Below are 22,380 nucleotides of genomic sequence, written 5' to 3'. Positions count from 1 at the left end.
TTCGTTAGATGTGAATAGTGAGGCTGTGTGTATGATAATATGTGTCACAGAGGTTCTTATGCAAATATAAGTTTGCAAAGCTTAGTTGTATGTAACACACTCGGAGAAGGAAGCTTAGTGAATTAGACTTCTGATAAAGGTTAATTACTGAAGAATTGGAGTGGAAAGTGGAGTAATGTGCGGAATCAACAACAAAGGACGCACTGCTCTTTTAGTAAATTGTTGTGTGACTTTGTTCAACAATTTATCCACTTTTAAACAATAATTAAGAATACAATCACTTTTTAAGCATTAAATAATTCAAAAATCATTTGTCAATAATTTTCTAAATTAAAACAAGCTGACCTGTCATCAGTATTTGGTACCTCTTATCTGTCAGGATTTGATATCGTCAGGATTTGTCGATTCAAATTCATCAGTGTTTGTCAAAACAACTCAAGCTTATCAGAAAACCATAATTTTAATCTCAAGAATCATTAAAAGATACATGTTAATGGTGTGATTTAGAGATTAACAGGATACAAATAAGAACAAGCACATGCATACACAACTAAAGAAGATAGATTAAGTCTTGTAAGCAAAATAAACAAAATTTCATTAATAATTCAAGAGAGTACATTCTATAAAGTAAATGAGTGTATGTAAAGGTCATCAGAATCCGGATTCGAACACTTTGATTTTTCCCGAAAATCCACCAGATACCAAAAGAATTGAGTATAAGGTAACATAATTAAAATGATTTTAATATAAGGATTATAAGAGAAGATCATTAAAGGAATATAAAATATTAAGAAAGGTTCAGGGAAGCCTAAGTAATGAGGTCCCGGATATGATCCCTCAAACTATTGACGAGAACGAGAGATAAGCGAACCGTAAAACAAATAAGCGACCAAGAGACAAGCATGTACAAGAAGCCAGGAATTATGACATCATCAAACCACAAAGTGTGGACAAGTGGTAGAAAGATCACATGATCAAGGTGATATAAGCATGGTTAATTAGATATTTTTCAAGAATGAATTCTAGCCAATCATTTAAACTATAGCTAAACCAAGGTTGTTAATCAAGCAACAAAACACCACACAAACTCCAAGGCAATCAAAGAAGTATTTCCATTTCTCCATTTCTTCATTTTGCTCTCTGCAAAAATAATACCAGCAACTTCAAACTGCCATATCTCCTTCAATACTCACTCAAATATTGCGTTCTATAGCTCGTTAGAAAGTTATTGAGATGGCCTACAACTCTTGTTCACAAGTCTCGTCCAAATAAGCATGGTAAGAGTTTTAGAAACTTCAAAACCTAACTTTGTGTTTTCTTGATTGTTTGTGAGATCCAAGCTTCTATAAGGATTAATCAAGGTTTTAAGGCTTTCTAGCAACTTTCTCCTCAAAAATAAAGGTATAAAACTTCTTGAACTTGAAGTACTAAGTTTATTTGCTTGAATTTTGGGATGGTTTGGATGGATGAGTAGTTGTTTAAATGATTAAGTTTGAATTGAACTTTGATTGTTAAGTAGAGTAGTTGATTATGGAGATGGTATAATATTGAATTGGATTGAGGATCCTGAGCTTGGTTTGGCTAAGATCAGTAGCCTAGGTTTGAATCTTGAATTTGTGGATGGATTGTAGTTGGAAGGGATTGATTTGGAGTGGTAAAAATATTGGAAATCGCTAAGTTCTAGCCGTCATAATGCTCGATTTTTCTTAACTGTTTCTGTGCTTAACTTTAGGACCCGTGAACTCACTTTAAGATTCTTACCTTTTCCATGTTTAGATAGTTCATGTTACGAGCTTCATTTTGATATGTCGTTCTCCTAAATCCGAGTTACGAGCGATGAGAAACGACCGTTTTAAGTAACGGCGTTTCACGAGCGAACCCAGAAACCTCGAGTAACTTTGAGACCATAATTGAGACCCTTAAATGATTAATCGAAACACGAAACAATTATGTAAGGTGGATTAGGAAGTTTATAAAGTACTCGCAAAAGAGTGGCCTTAAAACGTTTAATGGTTAATTTTATGAAAATGGTGGAGCCGAGAGTACTCGAGTGACTTAAGTAAATCATTAAGCGCAAAAGCGAACGTTAGGGTCTAAGTGGATAAAGTCTAGTTTCTTAAGCGACCATTGTTTAATTTCGGCTTATGTTGTTGTTCAGAGGTTACCAGACCCACTCTAAGCTTAAGTCTACCCCGGAACACTCAGACAAGTTTTCTACCGGTTATACTGTTGTTGTGATGTAAATATATTGATGCATTATTTTGAGATAAGTGCATGGTTGTTATTAGCAAGTCTTGCGATATATTAGAGCATGTTGATATGATATATATGCATGCATGTTTCATAATCTTGATATCTCATTGTTGATTCAATTGATTATAAACTGCTTAATACATATGCTAGAGATAAGCAGTACTTGTGTATACCCTTAGTATAGGGGACCCAGAGTAGAACATTTTTATAAACCGGGAGGCGATGTTCCCGAGTATATTATATATATAGTTTTCAAAACTATTAATCGAATAATGTTTATTCGATAGTTTTATATTATAAGTGAATATTATTATTTGAATATTCATTCGAGGACTTATGACTCCGCTTATTTTCTTAAATGAATATTAGTCTGAATATCCATTCGAGGACTTATGACTCCGCTTATTTTATTAAATGAATATTAGTCTGAATATTCAATCGAGGACTTATGACTCCGCTTATTTATTTAATAAATGAATATTAGTCTGAATATTCATTCGAGGACTTATGACTCCGCTTATTTTATTAAATAATATTCTTTATTTTCTTAAAGAATAATATTTCGATATTCGCCAAGTATTCGAGAAATGATTGATATCATCAATCATTCTATTAGGAATATGTGTATTAGTTTGATGATAAGTTAAACAATACACTTAAGTAGAAATTTAGTGTTTGTAGCCTCAACGGATAAGATCATCTTGGCTATCCGTTGAAGGAGTAGCTTTACTTAGCAATAAGTTTAGTATTGTAGCACATTTCATTCTCTGGATTCAAGTTGTAATTCTTAGATGTTATAGGAAATTATCAGTCATGTTGACTACTAGTGGATATACAAATAGGAGGGCTAATTGTAAATATTTCATGCCTTGTAATTTTGTATAAGTGAAGAAGTATCAACTGATATTGAAGACCTTCAACGGATAAGAAACAAAGCTTCAACGGATGTCTCTAAAGCTTCAACGGATAATATCCATCAACGGATAAGTGCTTCAACGGATAAAGACTTCAACTGCTAATGCATCAACGGATAAAGCTTCAACGGATAAAGCCTCAACGGATAAGGCATCAACGGATGAAAGCTTCAACGGATGCTTAGTTCATTAGCAGTTGATAGTGATAATTCATAAGCTGACAGAGGCACATGGGTTGACAGAGACAAACTGGAATGTGGAAGCCTCTAGGAGGAATCAAGAAAATGCAGCATTTCCATTCTGGTGCAAACAAGGAAGTATTCAAAGATTAACAGCTAAGCCTAAATTGCATTGGATAGAGAAATGAAGAAGAAACATGTGAAGAGCCTTTTTAATTGTATTTTACAGTTTTATCTTCACTTGTAAACTTGGTGATATATAAACCAAGTAGCAGCTAGTAATTAGGTATGAATTTTCCAGAGCTGTTTAGAAAAATCCAGAGAGAAAATCATCTAGTTTGTACTAGGAAGCAGCTGTGATTTAATTCTTTGAATCACAGATTTTCTGAAATAACGCATCTCTGGTGGAACAACAAATCCACTAGAAAAGTTTTTAAGTTCTTTATGTTCTCTACATTTGTGTTTGAATATATATCTGTTTGTATTAGCTTCAAGCCATTCACACACATTTGCTCACTAAAATACTTAGCCTTAGAAACTACTCAAAACTTGAAAAAGTTTTGAGATTTACATTCAACCCCCCTTCTGTAAATCTCATTGTTAGTCCACTGGGAATAACAATTGGTATCAGAGCAAGCTCTTAATATACAAAGAGTTTAAAGAGCTATTCTTCTAACATCATGAGTGCACAGAAGAATCCTCCTGCAATCAACATGAGTAGGAAGGATATTGGTATAAAGATTCCAGTCCTGGAAAAAGATAACTATCATCACTGGAAAGTGAAGATGCATTTACATCTTCTTTCTCAAGATGAAAGCTACATCAACTGCATTGAAAATGGTCCTCACATCCCTCACAAAGTGGCCACAGCTGCTACTGCAACAGTTGCTGTTGGACAGTCCATTCCCAAGCCAAAAGCAGAATGGACTATTGAAGACATGGAAGAAATCTGCAAGGACAAGAAAGCCATGAACATTTTGTTTAATGGCTTAGATCAAGATATGTTTGACAATGTCATCAATAGCCAAACTGCAAAGGAAGTTTGGGATACTGTACAAATCATCTATGAAGGTACTGAGCAGGTTAGAGAGAACAAGATGCAGCTTCTTATTCAACAGTATGAATATTTTCACTTTGAAGAAGAAGAATCATTAAATGATACCTTTAATAGATTTCAAAAACTGTTAAATGGATTGAAGCTGTATGGTAGAGTGTACCAAGTCAAGGATTCCAACTTAAAATTTCTGAGGTCTCTACCAAAGGAATGGAAGCCTATGACTGTCTCTCTAAGAAACTCTCAAGATTATAAGAACTTCACACTTGAAAGATTATATGGAATCTTGAAGACTTATGAACTTAAAATGGAGTAGGATGAGCTGCTGGAAAAGGGAAAGAGAAAAGGAGGAACAGTTGTACTTGTAGCTGACAGTGAGAAGATTGAAGCCAGGAATGAGGAGAAGACAATGCCAAGTCTCAAAATTGGCACAAGCAAATCAGAATCAAGCAAGGGTAAAGAGCAAGTAGCTGAGAATGAAGACAATTCCAGTCAGGATGACTCTGATAATGTTGATGAACATCTGGCTTTTCTGTCCAGGAGGTTTGCAAAGATGAAGTTCAGGAAAAATACAAAATTCACTAAGCCAAACAAAAACATGGTGGACAAATCCAAGTTCAAATGTTATAACTGTGGCATTAGTGGACACTTCGAAAGTAAGTGTAGGAAGCCAACCTCTAATAAGAAGAAATTTGAGCAAGTTGATTACAAAAAGAAGTATTTTGATTTGCTCAAACAAAAGGAAAGAGCTTTTCTAACTCAAGATGATTGGGCAGTAGATGGAGTCAATGAAGATGATGATATGGAATATGTCAACCTAGCCCTGATGGCTAATTCTGATGAAAATGAAACTAGTTCATCAAGCAACCAGGTAATTACTACTGATCTCTCTCAGCTTTCTAAAAATGAATGCAATGAAGCCATAAATGATATGTCCAATGAATTATATCATTTGCGTGTTTCCCTTAAATCACTAGCTAAAGAAAACACTAGGATCAAGGAGAATAATGTGTTTTTAAGTGATAGGAATGTTGTGTTAGAGGATCAGGTAATTGAGCTTGAAAAGATTAAACTTAAATGCTTGACTGTTGAGAGTGAACTAGAAGAAGCTGTTAAGAAAGTAGAAATTCTTTCTAAACAGTTAGAAAGTGAACAAGAGGTAATCAAGGCCTGGAAAACATCTAGGGATGTTAGTGTTCAGATTGCCAAGGTTCAGGGAATTGAATCATTCTGTGAGGATGCCTGGAAGAAAAACAAAAAGGAGTTGGAATTAATTGATGGATGGTCAACGGATGTGGAATCAACGGATGATGAAAGTTATCCGTTGAAGGAAGAAAAGGAGCATCCGTTGAAGGCTCATCAATTAAAACAGGCAAGTAATTTCAAAAATAAAAATCTCAATAAGAAGGATGGTTCAACTCTCAAGAACTTTGTCAAAGAAGGAGCTAGCACATCCAAAGATGTAATTAAGGTGAATATAGGACACATGACTTTAGATCAGCTGAAAAATAGGCTTAAGTTGGTTGAGGATAAGAAGGAAACTAAAAGAAAATCTAAAAGAAATGGGAAGGTAGGGATTAATAATCATAACAATTACACACCTGATAGGTATGCTCTTAGAAAAAGCTGTGTGCATTATAAAAGTGTTAATCACCTATCTGATAATTGCAAATCTGTTAAAAATGCTCCCATGCCTTCAAATCCCTCCATGCCTAACATGTCTATGTCACCTCTGCATGCTATGCCTGTTATGTCTCATCAGAATCTCCATGCACATTTTGCAAACATGCCATATATTAATAATCCTTATTTTACTGCATTTAGTATGCCTCAAATGCCATACAATATGCCTATGTGGAATAACATGTTTGCACAATCTATGCCTTATCAAATTCAATCAAATGTGCTAAATGATTCTGTGACTAACCCTACACTTCAACCAACCACATCTGAGATCAAGGTTGACCCAAAGTTACCAAAGTCAAAAGATGCAGGAGGAATTCAGTCTAGGAAAAAGACTAACAAGGCTGGACCCAAGGAAACTTGGGTACCAAAATCAACTTGATTGATTTTGTTGTGTGCAGGGAAAAAGAAGGAATCTCTGGTACTTGGACAGTGGCTGTTCAAGGCACATGACAGGAGATTTCACCCTGCTCACAGAGTTTAAGGAGAGAGTTGGCCCTAGCATAACCTTTGGAGATGACAGCAAAGGATTCACTATGGGATATGGCTTGATTTCAAAAGAAAATGTCATCATTGATGAAGTTGCATTAGTTGATGGTCTCAAACACAACTTATTGAGCATCAGTCAATTATGTGACAGAGGGAATACTGTTTCCTTCAATTCTGAAGCCTGTATTGTCACAAGTAAGAAGGACAATAAAGTGGTTCTAACTGGAGTTAGAAAAGGGAATGTGTATTTAGCTGACTTCAACTCTACAGATGCAGAATCTATAACTTGTCTTCTCAGCAAAGCAAGTTCAGTTGAAAGTTGGCTATGGCACAAGAAGCTGTCCCACTTGAATTTCAAGACAATGAATGATCTAGTCAAAAAGGACTTAGTTAGAGGAATGCCTCTAGTAGAATTCACAAGGGATGGACTGTGTGATGCTTGTCAGAAAGGAAAGCAAAAGAAAGTATCATTCAGTAAGAAGCTTGAATCTGCAATTGATGAACCATTACAACTGCTACACATGGATCCTTTTGGACCAGTCAATGTATTGTCAATTTCAAGGAAAAGATATTGCCTAGTGATTGTAGATGATTTCTCAAAGTTTTCATGGGTTTATTTTCTTGGATCAAAGGATGAAGCTAGTGAAATCATTATCAATCATATCAAGCAAGTCAACAATCATCCTGATTTCAAAGTAAGGAATATTAGGAGTGATAATGGAACTGAGTTCAAAAATTCAACCATGAAGTTGTTCTGGGAAGAAAATGGGATCATGCATGAGTTCTCAGCTCCAAGGACTCCACAACAAAATGGTGTGGTGGAAAGGAAGAACAGATCACTAATTGAAGCTGCAAGGACAATGCTTGAAGAGTCAAAACTCCCAACTTATTTTTGGGCTGAGGCTATTAACTGTGGATGTTACACTCAGAATATTTCTCTAATCAATCAGGCAAAAGGCATGACTCCCTATCAATTATTCAAGAGAAGAAAACCAACTTTAAACTTTCTGCATGTCTTTGGTTGTAAATATTACATCTTAAGGAATCAATCTGATCACAAAGGGAAGTTTGATGCAAAGGCTGATGAAGGAATATTTGTTGGTTATTCTGCTAGAAAATCATATAGGGTCTACAATCTAAGAACCAACATTGTCATGGAATCTGTGCATGTTGTGTTTGATGATAAAAAGATTGATGGACTAACAGATGAGGGACATCATGAAGGACTCAAATTTGACAATATTGAGATATATTATGATGATAGTGAAGATGAGAATGATGAAGAAGGCATCTCAAGAAGAATTCAAAATCTGCCTTTGGATAATGCACAGAATGCTGCATCCGTTGAAAGTCATAATTCAGCTTCCGTTGAAAGAAGCAATGCAGCATCCGTTGAAAGACAAAGTGCATCATCCGTTGAAGTTCATAATGAAGCATCCGTTGATCACAGTCTGTCAACGGATAATCAATTCACTTCATCAGTTGATAGAGCTCCCAATTCCTTTCAAAGGATCAGCAACTCAAGGGGAGTTTTAACCAATCAACATTCTATCTCACATCATGACAATACTGAGGCAACCTCATCTAGAGCTAATCTACCACCTCAAAGGAAATGGACCAAGAATCACCCTTTTGAACTGATCATTGGTGATGCTACATCTAAAGTGCAAACTAGAAGGGCTACTCAAGATGAATGTATGTATAATAGCTTTCTATCACAGGAGGAACCTAAGAGAGTGGAAGAAGCTCTATTGGATCCAGATTAGATTTTAGCAATGCAAGAGGAGCTAAACCAATTTGAGAGGAACAAAGTATGGAAGCTGGTACCCAATCCAAAGAACAAGAGTTCTATTGACACAAAATGGGTATTCAGAAACAAGATGGATGAAAATGGCATTGTCATAAGGAATAAAGCCAGATTGGTTGCTAAAGCCTATTCTCAACAAGAGGGAATAGATTTTGATGAAACATTTGCTCCAGTTGCCAGACTTGAAGCCATCAGAATCTTTCTAGCCTATGCAGCCCATGCCAATTTCAAAGTCTATCAAATGGATGTCAAGAGTGCATTTCTAAATGGGGAATTGGAGGAAGAAGTTTATGTAAGCCAACCTCCAGGATTTGAAGATCCAAACTTTCCAGACTATGTGTATTATCTGTTGAAAGCACTCTATGGACTAAAGCAAGCACCTAGAGCCTGGTATGAGACTTTGTCAAAATTTCTTCTAGATAATCACTTCACAAGAGGTACTGTTGACAAAACTCTTTTCTTTAGAAATGTTAATGGCTCTCCAATACTTGTTCAAATTTATGTAGATGATATTATATTTGGATCTACAGATGATAAGCTTTGTAAAAAGTTTGCTAAGTTAATGCAAAGTAAATATGAAATGAGCATGATGGGAGAGCTAACTTATTTTCTTGGTTTACAAGTTAAACAAGTTAGTGGTGGAATTTTCATTAGTCAAACTAAATATATTTATGATCTTTTAAAGAAGTTTGACTTAATGGACTGTTCATCTGCAAAAACTCCCATGGCCACTGCCACCAAGCTTAAATTAAACAAGGCTGAAAAGTCTGTGGACATTTCAAGTTATAGAGGCATGGTTGGCTCATTTTTATATTTAACTGCTAGTAGACCTGATATAATGTTTTCTACATGTCTCTGTGCTAGATTTCAAGCTGACCCTAAAGAATCTCACTTAGTGGCTATTAAAAGAATCTTCAGATATCTCAAAGGGACTCCAAATCTAGGAATTTGGTACCCTAGAGAGTCTGGTTTTGATCTAATTGGCTACTCAGATGCAGATTATGCAGGCTGCAAAATAGACAGGAAAAGCACAACTGGCACCTGTCAATTTCTAGGGAACAAGCTTGTGTCATGGTTCAGCAAGAAGCAAAATTATGTTTCTACATCAACAGCTGAAGCTGAGTATATTGCTTCTGGTAGTTGCTGTGCACAGATACTATGGATGAGGAATCAACTATTTGACTATGGACTAACTGTTGACAAAATTCCTATATTCTGTGACAACACAAGTGCCATTGCCATTACTGAAAATCCAGTGCAGCACTCAAGAACCAAGCACATTGACATCAAGTACCACTTCATTAGGGAACATGTGATGAAAGGTACAGTGGAACTTTATTTTTTTCCAAGTGAAAAGCAGATTGCAGACATATTTACCAAGCCACTTGATGAATCAACATTCACAAGATTAGTAAGTGAGCTAGGTATGCTTAATTATTCATAAATTTATGTCCTCTATATAATCTGCCTTGAAGCCTGAAATGAATTTGCTGCAAGAACAAAGTTGGCTTTAAGTAAGACTTATTCTATCAACGGATATTCCCTATCCGTTGAAAGCCAAAATTGTTCTATCAACAGATGTTCATTATCCGTTGAAAGATAAATACATTTCTGGTAATTTTATCCCTCAACGGATAAAATAGTGTTGATCATCAACGGATAACTATTTACCTTATCCGTTGAAGTGTCACATCAGTTACTTTAAGTGAGTCACAGCCGTTGATTCTTTTACTTAACCGTTGATACAGATATACACTATTGTATGTATTTGTATTAAAGGCAGTTTTCAGAATTTCTACAGTTTTCTTTATTCTTAAACGGCTGTAATTTGTTTAAAAGTATCATTTAATCATTTTATTTACGTTTTAATTCAAGAAAGTATAAAAGCCCATTGAATTCTTATTTTCACTTTACGCTTTCATGCAATTTTTTTGTATTCACCTTCTCTCCCAAAATTCTCAAGTTTTTCTCTGCAACCTCTACTCACAACAATGGCACCAGTAGTCAAAATTATGTCTCAATCTGGATTTGTTTATGAAAAGAACAATTTTGTAGCCTTGGTTGAAAAGAATGAAGCCCATTCTGATTATCACAAGATGATGGACTTCATCAAAAACTGCAAACTAAGCTATGCAATGCTGGAAGCCCCAACCATCTACTGTGAGGTGATTGAGGAGATTTGGACAACTGCAGAGTTCAACTCCACAGATATGACTATTGCCTTCTCTCTCAAAGGTAAGGATTATTGCATTAACTGTGATGATATACACTCTTTCTTTAAGTTGCCTGAGAATAATGCCATGACACCACACACTGATAAAGATGTATCTGCTATGTTAGATTCCATAGGCTATGCTTTTGATTCTGCTAGTTTAGGTAGTATTAGAAGGAAGGGCCTTAGGAAAGAATGGAGTTTTCTTGGAGATGCCTTTATCAAGGTTTTCTCTGGGAAGATTAGCAATTTTGATGCCATAACTTCATCTCTTGTTAATATGCTCTATATGCTAGTTTCTGATAGGTACTTTAATTTTAGCAACTATGTCATGCTAGAATTAGGTTCCAGATTAGGTAACAAAGCTAATAGACCACATAACATCTACTATGCTAGATTCTTTATGTTATTGGCTAATCATGTTGCTGAAGGATTGGTTATATCTAATGAGAACAATAAACTCAAATGCTGGGCACAAGAGAAAAGGGTCCTTGCAGACCTTTTGAGAATGAACCTCAACAGCCAGGTGCCATTGGTATATTTGCCAATCATGAATGCACCACGGGTAAGTGAGGTAAACGCTTCTATAACTCCTACTGTTTCCAACCCCATTGTTTCTTTGCCTTCCAGTGTGGCAATGGAATCTGTGTCTTTGTCCAAACAGGTTCCTACCAAAGCCACCAAAACTAAAATTTCAAAACACAAGCCAAAGAAAACCACCTCTGTTGTCTCTCAAAAGACAACAGTTGTAACAACTACCATAAACCCTGAAGGGAGTGAACAGGGTGTGAGTGGTGAGGGGAGGGGTGAACATCAAGAAACCCCCCAGGATAAGGTGGGAGAGGTGAGTGGTACCCCAGCCAGCCAAGCCACAGTCTCTCAAAAGACTGTGGTGGTTCAAAAGGAGTCAAACACATCCCTAGTTGTATCCTCCCAAAAGGGTGCAACTATTGAAAATAGTCCCCAGCCAGGGACACAGAATAAAAGAGGGAGGGACACTGAAGCCACACATTCACCAATCAAAGCATTTTCAAGGAAGAAGAAGGCCAAGACCCTAGTTTCCACACAAGGGGCACACACAGCACAGATACATCCACCTGTATCTTTGCCTTCTCAAATTCAGCTTGATGTGACTCCAGCAAATGTGGAGTCACAGCCCCATTCTCTCATAATAGAAACACATCAATCATCAAACTCTCCATCACCCTCTCTGGATGTGGATATGATATTCACATCAATTCCTGATTCTCCCTCATTAAAACTCAGGGAGGAGCCCCACTCAAAACCTGATGATCATCATCTTTTAGATGATTTGTTGGATCATCAGCCAATTCTTTCAGATATAGTTGAAGAATCTGTGTCACCTCACTTAAAATCAATTCACACAGATTCAACAATTATGTCACTTTCAATATCTACATCTTTTCCTTCTTCAACGGATATCTCTCATCCGTTGACAAGTGGTTGTTCTTCGACGGATAAGCTTAACAGCAGTTATCCGTTGATACCATCAGTTTCCACATCAACGGATACTCCCTATCCGTTGATGGTCTCTACACATATAACAGAAACAATTCCAAGTGTAGAGGACATGGTTACTGTACAATCACTTTTAGGTTTGAGGGAAGGGAGTGATAATTTGAGTGAGAGGCTGGGTTGCTCCCAGGCAAAAGGAGAGGTTGAGAATCATCATATGCATGTTATTTCTTCCAGCATGGCAAAAGTGAGAGAGGGGAGTGCCACCTTAGAAGTTGAGGGTGAGGGTGTATGTGAGCCAGGGGAGCCCCTGATGCAAGAAAATAGAGAAAATGAGAGAAAGGCAGGTACAGAAGTTATAAGAGTGGATCCAACCATTGCTAGTGAGTCAATGATAGTGGATGATGCAGAAAAGGAAAGACAATTTCAGCAACATTACAAAGCCGTAATTGATAACATTTCCTTGGATGCTAACACTTTTACTCACCCTGTTCCAGCCTATCAATTATTGGTTGCTCAGGGCAATGTGGAGGCAGAACAGACTTTAAACATTGTACACACTTCAGAATCTCTTCTCAGAGACAAAGTTGCTGTTAACAGGCTGCCTTCTCAAGCTGGTGAGCCATCTGAAGAATTTGGAGTAAATTCTAATGATGATTACTCTAATTTTTTGGATGAGAGCATGAACTTAGGGGGGAAGAAGGCCCAAGTTCTGTTCCAGATCTACCTGATTGGGCATGGGCAAAGGCATCTACACCAGGAGAGTTTGGTGTATCTTTGGTCAGGCAAGTAATGACTATTCAGAAGGCCCTTCAGGAGACTACAGATGCTGGTACCAAGGCAATTCTTCAAGCTCATCTGGACTCTCTGCATCTCTTGCAGTTGCAGCATTTCAAACAGAATCTAAGTGTGGATGAACTCAAGCAGGACATTGCTGATCTGAAATCCTACAATGCTGAGAAGATGGATTCAGTCATGCCTTATGGTACTATGCAAGATTTGTTGGGGAGACTGAGGAAAACATCTGATGCTGACAAGAGGCTGGCCAGGCTGGAAAACAGAGTTCAGATCATTGAAGACTCTATAGTCACCATTCTTCAGAATCAACAAACTCAGACAAATCTACTCATGCAGCTGGCCAAAGCACAAGGCTTGACCCCTACCCTTGATGATAACAAAAAGGGGGAGAATAAAGGGGAAGAAGAGCCATCAACAACAGTTCAAATATCTCAAGTGCTAGTTCCTGCCATCACCACTTCTCCAACTATTCAAATCAAAGGAAAGCTTGATGGAATTGATCTAATCCAGATAGCAACAGCTGAATTGCAAGTCAAAGAGCAAAAGAGGAAAATTGATGAAAAGATACAACAAATTTTTGGTTCTACAACCTCTAAATCACAATCTGTGAAGCATAGCACAAAGGTGGAACCAATTATTATGGAGCTCAAGCCAGTAAGGAGGAATAAGGTTGGAGAGACTTCTTCTAAGAATATGAAACCTATGGTTCTCAAGCCCAACAACAGATCCAATAAGGACTCTACAAAGAATCCTCTAAGCCTTGCTCAGATGAAAGAAGTGGATTTTCCTCTTCCAAAGCCTGATGAAGACAAGGTTTTGGGTAGAAGTATCATAAAGCACAAAGAGACCATGGATGTGGTTGAAAGGAGGAACATGGCTATTATCTTTAGAGAGGGAAAGAGCATTTGTGTGATGCAAGGACATCCCAAATTCCCAATAGCCAAGAGGGAAAAAGCCAGAAGGTTGAAGGAAGAAGCCAAAAAGCTAAAGGCTGACAAAAGAGCACAAGCAGCTTGAAAAACAGCTAAAGTCAAGTCAAGCTGAAGAAAAGAAAGAAATTGAAGACAAGAGTGAAGATGTAGGTATGTGGGACATGGTTGATAATGATATGGAAGAAAGAAGTAAGGAAAGAGAGGAATCGCAGAAAGGGAACAGAAAGAAGGCCAATGCAAAGAGAAAGATGGTAGATGAGACTGAAGAAACCCAGTCAAAATCCAAACCACTACCTTCTATTCCTGAACCCATTGTGCCTGACCCCTTCATAAACATTCATGGTGAAACAATCATTCCTAAGGAGGAACCAATTGATTGGGACACCATCAAATTGCCCACCTTCTTAACCTCTTCTCCACTATCAAAGAAGCAGAAAAGAAGAATCAAATCAACACCTCCTAAAACCTCAATCAAATTCACTCAGAAGCCTAAGCCTAAGCCACAAGCCTCTAAGGATGATTATGTTCACACTTGTGACATAAAAGAATTTTCAGACATTGAACTCTATCTGGATGAGCTGGAGGAAGTAAGGGGAATAGCTGCCTACAGACAGCTACCAGAAAGACTAGTGTTCAAATACAAAGGAAGTGGGGAAAGAACTTGGCCTCTCTACAGGATTCTGAATGAAGGCTACTCTACCTTGTTTAGAGTCTACTCAGCCATACAAAGGGATTTTGGCTTTACCAGGACTGCCAAGACTGAGATTCTCAACAAGATTGCCAATATAAGGAAAACTTGGTGGGAGCCCAATGCCTTGCCTAGAACATTACTCATTCAAGAAAGAGGAATTACAGTTCACAAATCACCTCATTGGTTGATGGAGTTCAGAGACAACAAAGGAGTCAGAAGATTTGTCAGACTTGAAGATCAGCTCAAGATTGCCAGTAATGAAACTCTCAAGGATATGCAATCTAAGTTGGACATCAATGAAGAAGATGAAGCTGAGTTCTACAGACAACTTCAACTTCAAATAGAGGAGAATGACAGGAGGCTAGGAAAGAAAACAAGGGATCAAAGGAAAAGAAATTAATCTGCTCAAGCTAAAGGAGCACCCTTGGAAACAATGTAATTCTTCAATTCCATCTCAGCATACAAATTTTTGCAGCACTTTTGAATTTCTGCTTTATTACAGTTAATATATTTGTCAAGTGTTTTGTTATCATCAAGCTAAACCCAAATTTATGCCTACAGTTCTAGTAGACATAAATAGGGGGAGATTGTTAGGAATATGTGTATTAGTTTGATGATAAGTTAAACAAAATACTTAAGTAGAAATCTAGTGTTTGTAGCCTCAACGGATAAGACCATCTTGGCTATCCGTTGAAGGAGTAGCTTTACTTAGCAATAAGTTTAGTATTATAGCACATTTCATTCTCTGGATTCAAGTTGTAATTCTTAGATGTTATAGGAAATTATCAGTCATGTTGACTACTAGTGGATATACAAATAGGAGGGCTAATTGTAAATATTTCATGCCTTGTAATTTTGTATAAGTGAAGAAGTATCAACTGATATTGAAGACCTTCAACGGATAAGAAACAAAGCTTCAACGGATGTCTCTAAAGCTTCAACGGATCCATCAACGGATAAGTACTTCAACAGATAAAGACTTCAACTGCTAATGCATCAATGGATAAAGCTTCAACGGATAAAGCCTCAACGGATAAGGCATCAACGGATGAAAGCTTCAACGGATGCTTAGTTCATTAGCAGTTGATAGTGACAATTCATAAGCTGACAGAGGCACATGGGTTGACAGAGACAAACTGGAATGTGGAAGCCTCTAGGAGGAATCAAGAAAATGCAGCATTTCCATTCTAGTGCAAACAAGGAAGTATTCAAAGATTAACAGCTAAGCCTAAATTGCATTGGATAGAGAAATGAAGAAGAAACATGTGAAGAGCCTTTTTAATTGTATTTTACAGTTTTGTCTTCACTTGTAAACTTGGTGATATATAAACCAAGTAGCAGCTAGTAATTAGGTATGAATTTTCCAGAGCTGTTTAGAAAAATCCAGAGAGAAAATCATCTAGTTTGTACTAGGAAGCAGCTTTGATTTAATTCTTTGAATCACAGATTTTCTGAAATAACACATCTCCGGTGGAACAACAAATCCACCAGAAAAGTTTTTAAGTTCTTTGTGTTCTCTACATTTGTGTTTGAATATATATCTGTCTGTATTAGCTTCAAGCCATTCACACACATTTGCTCACTAAAACACTTAGCCTTAGAAACTACTCAAAACTTAAAAAATTTTGAGATTTACATTCAACCCCCCTTCTGTAAATCTCATTGTTAGTCCACTGGGAATAACACATTCTTACCTTAAATATTTTCAAAAAGTTATTTTCAAAACTTTTATTTCATTTACTTTCATAGAAGCTATTCGTTATTGAAATATTAATTATAGCGTAATATTCAGATATTCTTTGATTATCTTGGAATTGATTTATTCTATCAAATCATCCTTATTCCAAACACTTTCAAAAATATTTTTGAGTCTTCAAAATGATTTTAAAGGCTAGAGCGGATCCCAAAACTTGTTTTCAAATTTAAGATCTTCCTTTCGAAGGGGATTTAAATACTCGCTTAAAAATCTGAGGGATCTGGCTCCGTGATGTATTTTTATATTCAAAACAAGGTTGCTGTGTTGATAAAAGAGTTTTTGATTACTTACCCAACACTCGGGAAGTACAATTCTTGGAATGAGTTTAATCCATTAACAGGCATCACCTGGGAAATATCGGTGAGTTTTCCTTTCCAACTTGATACGTGTGACGCCCTCCAAACCCGGGTAAGAAGTTTGGGGTTCACAACACACACACACACTCATTATGTATATACACCTGCTTATGAAAATATTATATGCAAAGACCCTTCTTACCATAACCATGGATCGTAATAGGTTAAAGTATGAAAATAAGCCACAACATTAACTTTTATTACATCGTAGCAAATCCCAACTAGTTCCACTTACAACTGACAATGATATCATTCTTACAATCGTGCATAACTCATCTACATTATAAAGCTCCTGCTAACTCGGTCCATCTTATCCTGGAATCCTAGCTCACACATTGGACTGGGAATCCTCGTTATCAACCATTTCCTTTTCATCAGTAAAATAAGCAAGTCGTAATAGCAATTACTGAGGTTCAGCAATGATCAGTTGAAATGATTCATAAGAATCAAGTTTCTGGATAAGCAATGAATAGAATTGGATATTCTTTTCATTTTTAAAAACCAAGGTTAAGCTGCTGATCAGTCACGCACTAACCCCGAGCAAAGCTCCCATCTTTGCTCTATACACTAGATCCAAGGCATACATTGGCCTAATATGACCACAAATCTGGTCTGACCACGAATCTGGTCCATATTTATAAAACTATCCAATTCCAAAATAATTCAATATGATAACCATTGCAATTCAATAAAACAGAATCATAATTAACATTGATAAAGCATTCATCTCAGAGCATAAAACATTTCACAGGTATCACCAGGGTGTATCCAGGTGTAAGTATAAAGAATGGCTTCAAGCCTGATGAAGAATCAAGTATTGGAAGAATAATGGTTCAATGATAATACAAGGTATAGATCTTTGATGTGATAGGGTATTCTAGGGTGTATAAGTTTTTGCATGCTTAAGAAATTCTGTTGAAATACTTGGTTTATGGTGTGTATGTATTTGTGAAGTAGTATTGTATTGGTATGGTTTAATATCTGGGAAATCAACCGTTGGTGGTTTACAAGAAATAAAGCTTACAGCTCAAGTTCAATGATATGATTGGGGTTCAAGGTTGGATAGTTTAAGCACTTGCAGTGTAAAACAAGATTTATTTTGAATACTAGCAACATGTTATGAGAAAGTTCAAAAATATTTGCAATATATCTCGAAGAAAGGTTCGGAAGGACTTGCCTTATCATAGATGATTTCCAACTTTACTTGTATTCATCTAACAGATCTACTCATCAATCACTTTCCTTCTTTTTTATGCCTTACTTCTATTAATCAATCACTTGCCTTCTCTTTCTATGCTTCAATTCTATCTACGAATCACTGACTTTCTTTTTCTATGCCTCGCTTACTCTGCTAGCATCACAAGCATCTATCATTACTCAGTCTCATATCATTCTAGTCGTCACATAGACGTCATAAGCTCCTATATACCCTTCGTTTTACCCAAACCCGGTTTACGGATTGAAAGTTATAGCAAAAATCATTAAAAAATAAACACATAGGCATATAACAAATCAATCAGATAGCACGCAGCACGTAGCACACAAGATATTCAATCAAAATAATCTTTCAAAGAAGATTTAGGGTCAAAATGGTTTCCCAAGTATTTAATACGAATTTTTGAACATTTTTCGGAATTAAAATGGGACTCCGAATCATTTTATAATTAATTAATAGGGTTCGAACACCCGAATTTGGCTTTAAAATACTTTTATAATAATTATCGAGCTTTGAAAATAATTTAAAATAATATTTTAAAGCTCGAAACTATTTTTCAGGGTTTTTAAATCAATTTTAAATAATTAAATCTAATTATTAAATCAATTAAAATTAATTAATAACTAATTAAATTAATTAATCGATTAATATTTAAATTAATTGACTAATTAAATAATTAATTATCAACTAAAATTGATTAATTAAATAATTAAGACTTATTTTTGAATTAAAAATAATTTTCACAAATTAAATAATAAATTTTGAAATTTTTAAAATCAATTTCTGAAAATAAATATAAACAGAATATTACTTTTATAAATTTATAAACAGAAGTCTGACATTTGCAAAAATACTGAAACTTCAGTGACTAATTTGTAAAAACAAATTTTGTGAAATGATTCTGAAATTTTTTGGATCAAAACCGGGTCAAACCCCGGGTAAAAATTGACCCGAATGGGTCACCCAGTTTATCAAAAACACGGCGGCCGGTAACGTGTTCCGGCAAGGCTAATTCAGGCGACTAATGAATCGTTTGATTTGTATCTATACTCAAATCGATTCCCTAACACAGCAGCAACTCAAATATGGTTTCAATTCGGGTTTACAACCCCTGGAACGAAATCCCCAACGAACTCACCATTAACGCCGGCGAGTTCGAAGGTTTTTCGATCAACCGATTTCGGAGTCCATAAAGGCAGATGAGTACATGTATCGTCTTATTTTTACACGATCTGTCGACTGACACCACTTAATTCAACCCAGAATTAACAGAAACGAAGTCCCCAATTCGAATTAAAAACATTTAAGAACATAAACCCTAGTTTATGAATCCGAGAATCAAACTCAAATTTAACCATGTTATTGAAGTACAAATTTGACATATAATATACCAAATTGACCAGAAAAATATTATCTACACGATTATGCCATCAAATCATATCAAAAACATCAAGAACAAAATTTCATATTTTAATCCATAATTAATTCGAATTAAAATACTTAAATTAAGAAAATACATTGATTTCTGGGCAAAAACAGATGGTTGATTCAGGAAGAGGATTTCGAGAGCTTCGTTTTGATATATTGCACGCCCGAATCGGAGTTCGATAACGCTTTCGTTTGTGCGATTGATTTTCAAGAATACGGTGTTTTAATAAAGTTTTCTCTGGTTTTCAGGGTTTGTACTGTCTTATTATGATTTTTGCGCGTGAAAATGAAATAAGAAAGGGCTATGTATATTTACAAAATATTCGTACGTTCTGCATCGTGTTAGATTGATAAATACGTTTGTTTTGGATAAACATTATCCTTTTTGGATAAGCACTATCCTGTTTTGGATAAGCACTATCCTGTTTTGGATAAACGATTGTACGAAGATAATGTTATCGAAAAGGGTTAGCGTATCGAAAATATCACGTCGGGTCGCGCACAGGTCAAACCGTAATCCGGATCGAAAAAGTCAAAACATGGAAAATGTCCGGAATTACCAGATTAGGTTAGGAAGGAAGAGTTTCGGGTTGTAAAAACGTAAAAACGGTTGAGGTCGGACGATTCCCGACTTTAGAAAATGATTTTGTAATTATTCAGAAAATAATTAATAAATTTATAAATCAATATAAAATCATATAACACTCCAAAAATTACCAGAAAAATACCTTAATTGTCTATATTTTATTCTGTACATAATAAAATTAACATACTTATACTTTACCACATATAGACATCCACATGACCACACCAATCATCAAATAATTCACCAAAAATCTCATAAATTCACATAAAAATTATTTATTGATAAAGATAATTACACGTCATGTCCCGGATATTACATCATCCCCCCTTAACAGGATTCCGTTCTCAGAATCGCACTAAGGATCGGATAATGATATATTCCAGTATCTCATTTCCATTTTTCTCAGGTTGATCTCTTAACCTTACCATTTTTCATAAACTTTTACTCGCAGTATTACTCATTACTCCACAGCCTCTCGCTGACATCATATTCTATTAGTTGCTCCTATAACTCAACTCAAGTCTCCATTTTATATATAATGAACTTAATTACTTTTCGTGAATATACACATATAAACACCCTATGAACCATGTATATGTGTGGCGGTGAAGCCAACTCACTTACACTTATCTTCTCTATTTTACTATTTCCAAAAGGACCAGCATAACGTCTATTGATTTTCTTTTCTTGCTAATTCTAGAAATTCGTGCTCATGGACATTTTTAATAGTTACTGGTTGCTGAATCTCATTCCCACATGTTTCTCTATTCCATCCACCTAGTCTGTATTCGCTTTCAAACGCATTCGAGGCTCTTTAATCTTCTCTTAATCTTCTCATCCATCTGCGAATGATATACCGAAACCAGGGCGTATTCAATTTCTGACGTTCTCGAAATTACATTAGAGTAAAAATTAATGAGAAAATCTTGACTGGATATGATTGGCGCACAACCGTAACATCATACCTTAATTTCCTTGAATCACAATCGAGTAGATTTGCCAAGTGAAATTCTTTTACTACTTAGAAGAAAGTATACTAATCTGGAGGCATCATCGGCATATTCTAACTCTTATTATTATTTTTGGTTTTAGGGAGTCCACATACGAACTGACTGCAATGCTCTTCCTTGACGTCTAGTCACATATAACGCTTATTCTTCCTTTGTGCCACACTATCAGAAAGTGTTCCTTGACATCCATGTCTCGTATCATATTCTCGGAGTAGCTTGAATCCCTTGCATTATCGTAGCCAAATTCCTATCTTTTAGTTCTTCCTTACTTACTGCTCGTTCATCTAGGAGTGGTATACACTATTCCGGTTTGACCTAATTCCTCGCATTCTGAATACTCCTATTAGTTCTCAAATCAAATAATATAGATCATTTACAATCAATTTCTGGGTCTGATGACGTATCACCCTTTCTTCAGGCATCAACTATCCCACTTATTAGGCAACTTTGGTTCTCAGGTGACTTCACTATGACGTTTCCTGACGAAATGTATCCATCTAGTCTTTGATGTCCCGCCTTAGCTCTTGGGTAGGTTGAACATTTATCTACATGTTTCCTTCCCATTTTATCTTTATGTCTGGTCACTAGATATCTTCTTTTAGCCCTCGGTACTTGATCTCCATTTGCCAATGTTTCCTAAATTTTTCACCTTACTTCTGTCCCTCATATTACCCATATCTTCCTTATAAATTTTCTTTATCATCCTTTTGATTCCACTTTCTTTCCTATTTCCGTTCTTCATTCTCATAGCTCATTCACACCTGCACTCCTGATATTAATACTTATTTTGATGTCATATCAAATTAGATATCAATACGAACTTTGATGCTCACAACATCCCATACTGAAGTAAACATCAATCATCTATATTAATACCACTTTTGATATTTAACAACAACCTAAGTATCAATATCAATCAGAAACTGAACAAAAACTGTAGCTCACCTTTTATTCAAAACAGAAATACTTGATAAATCATTTATTGTATGATTATCAAAACAATTTGGGAATAAGACATTCTTTAATAAAACTTTATTGCAGATGATAGAATTTCTTTGATTGGTTAATAAAATCCATATTGGTGTAGGTACCAATCTCTTCTTGATTCCATCTCCTTTCTTCCTTTCTTTCCTTCCTTCTTTTTGCTCTATCTTAAATCTTTCATTCTTAAAAACATCCTTTTCTCCTGCCCATACAAATTACTTTTTATCACTCTTATCCATTATTAAGGGCATATTTATCCAACTAAAGCCTTACACGCTTGCAGCAACTTCTGAACTCTACTGGTGTCCTTACCTTCCCCAAATTCTTCATTGCTTTGATTTCGGATTTGAAAGTCACATCAAAATTTGACTTAATCTAATTAGAATCGATTTCCATCTAACTGACCATTAATTGGTAAAATTAACCAATTAACTCATTTAATTGATCAATTGCACCAAGTGATGACTAACTAAATTAAATCAAAGACCAATTATATATAGTCGGATTGGCTGTGACAACCTCTTTCAAGAATCGAGATCACAATCATTTGGAGTAT

Source organism: Apium graveolens, chromosome 5 (genome assembly GCF_009905375.1).
Source record: "Apium graveolens cultivar Ventura chromosome 5, ASM990537v1, whole genome shotgun sequence".
NCBI lineage: Eukaryota > Viridiplantae > Streptophyta > Magnoliopsida > Apiales > Apiaceae > Apium > Apium graveolens.
This window is presented reverse-complemented; position numbering follows the sequence as displayed.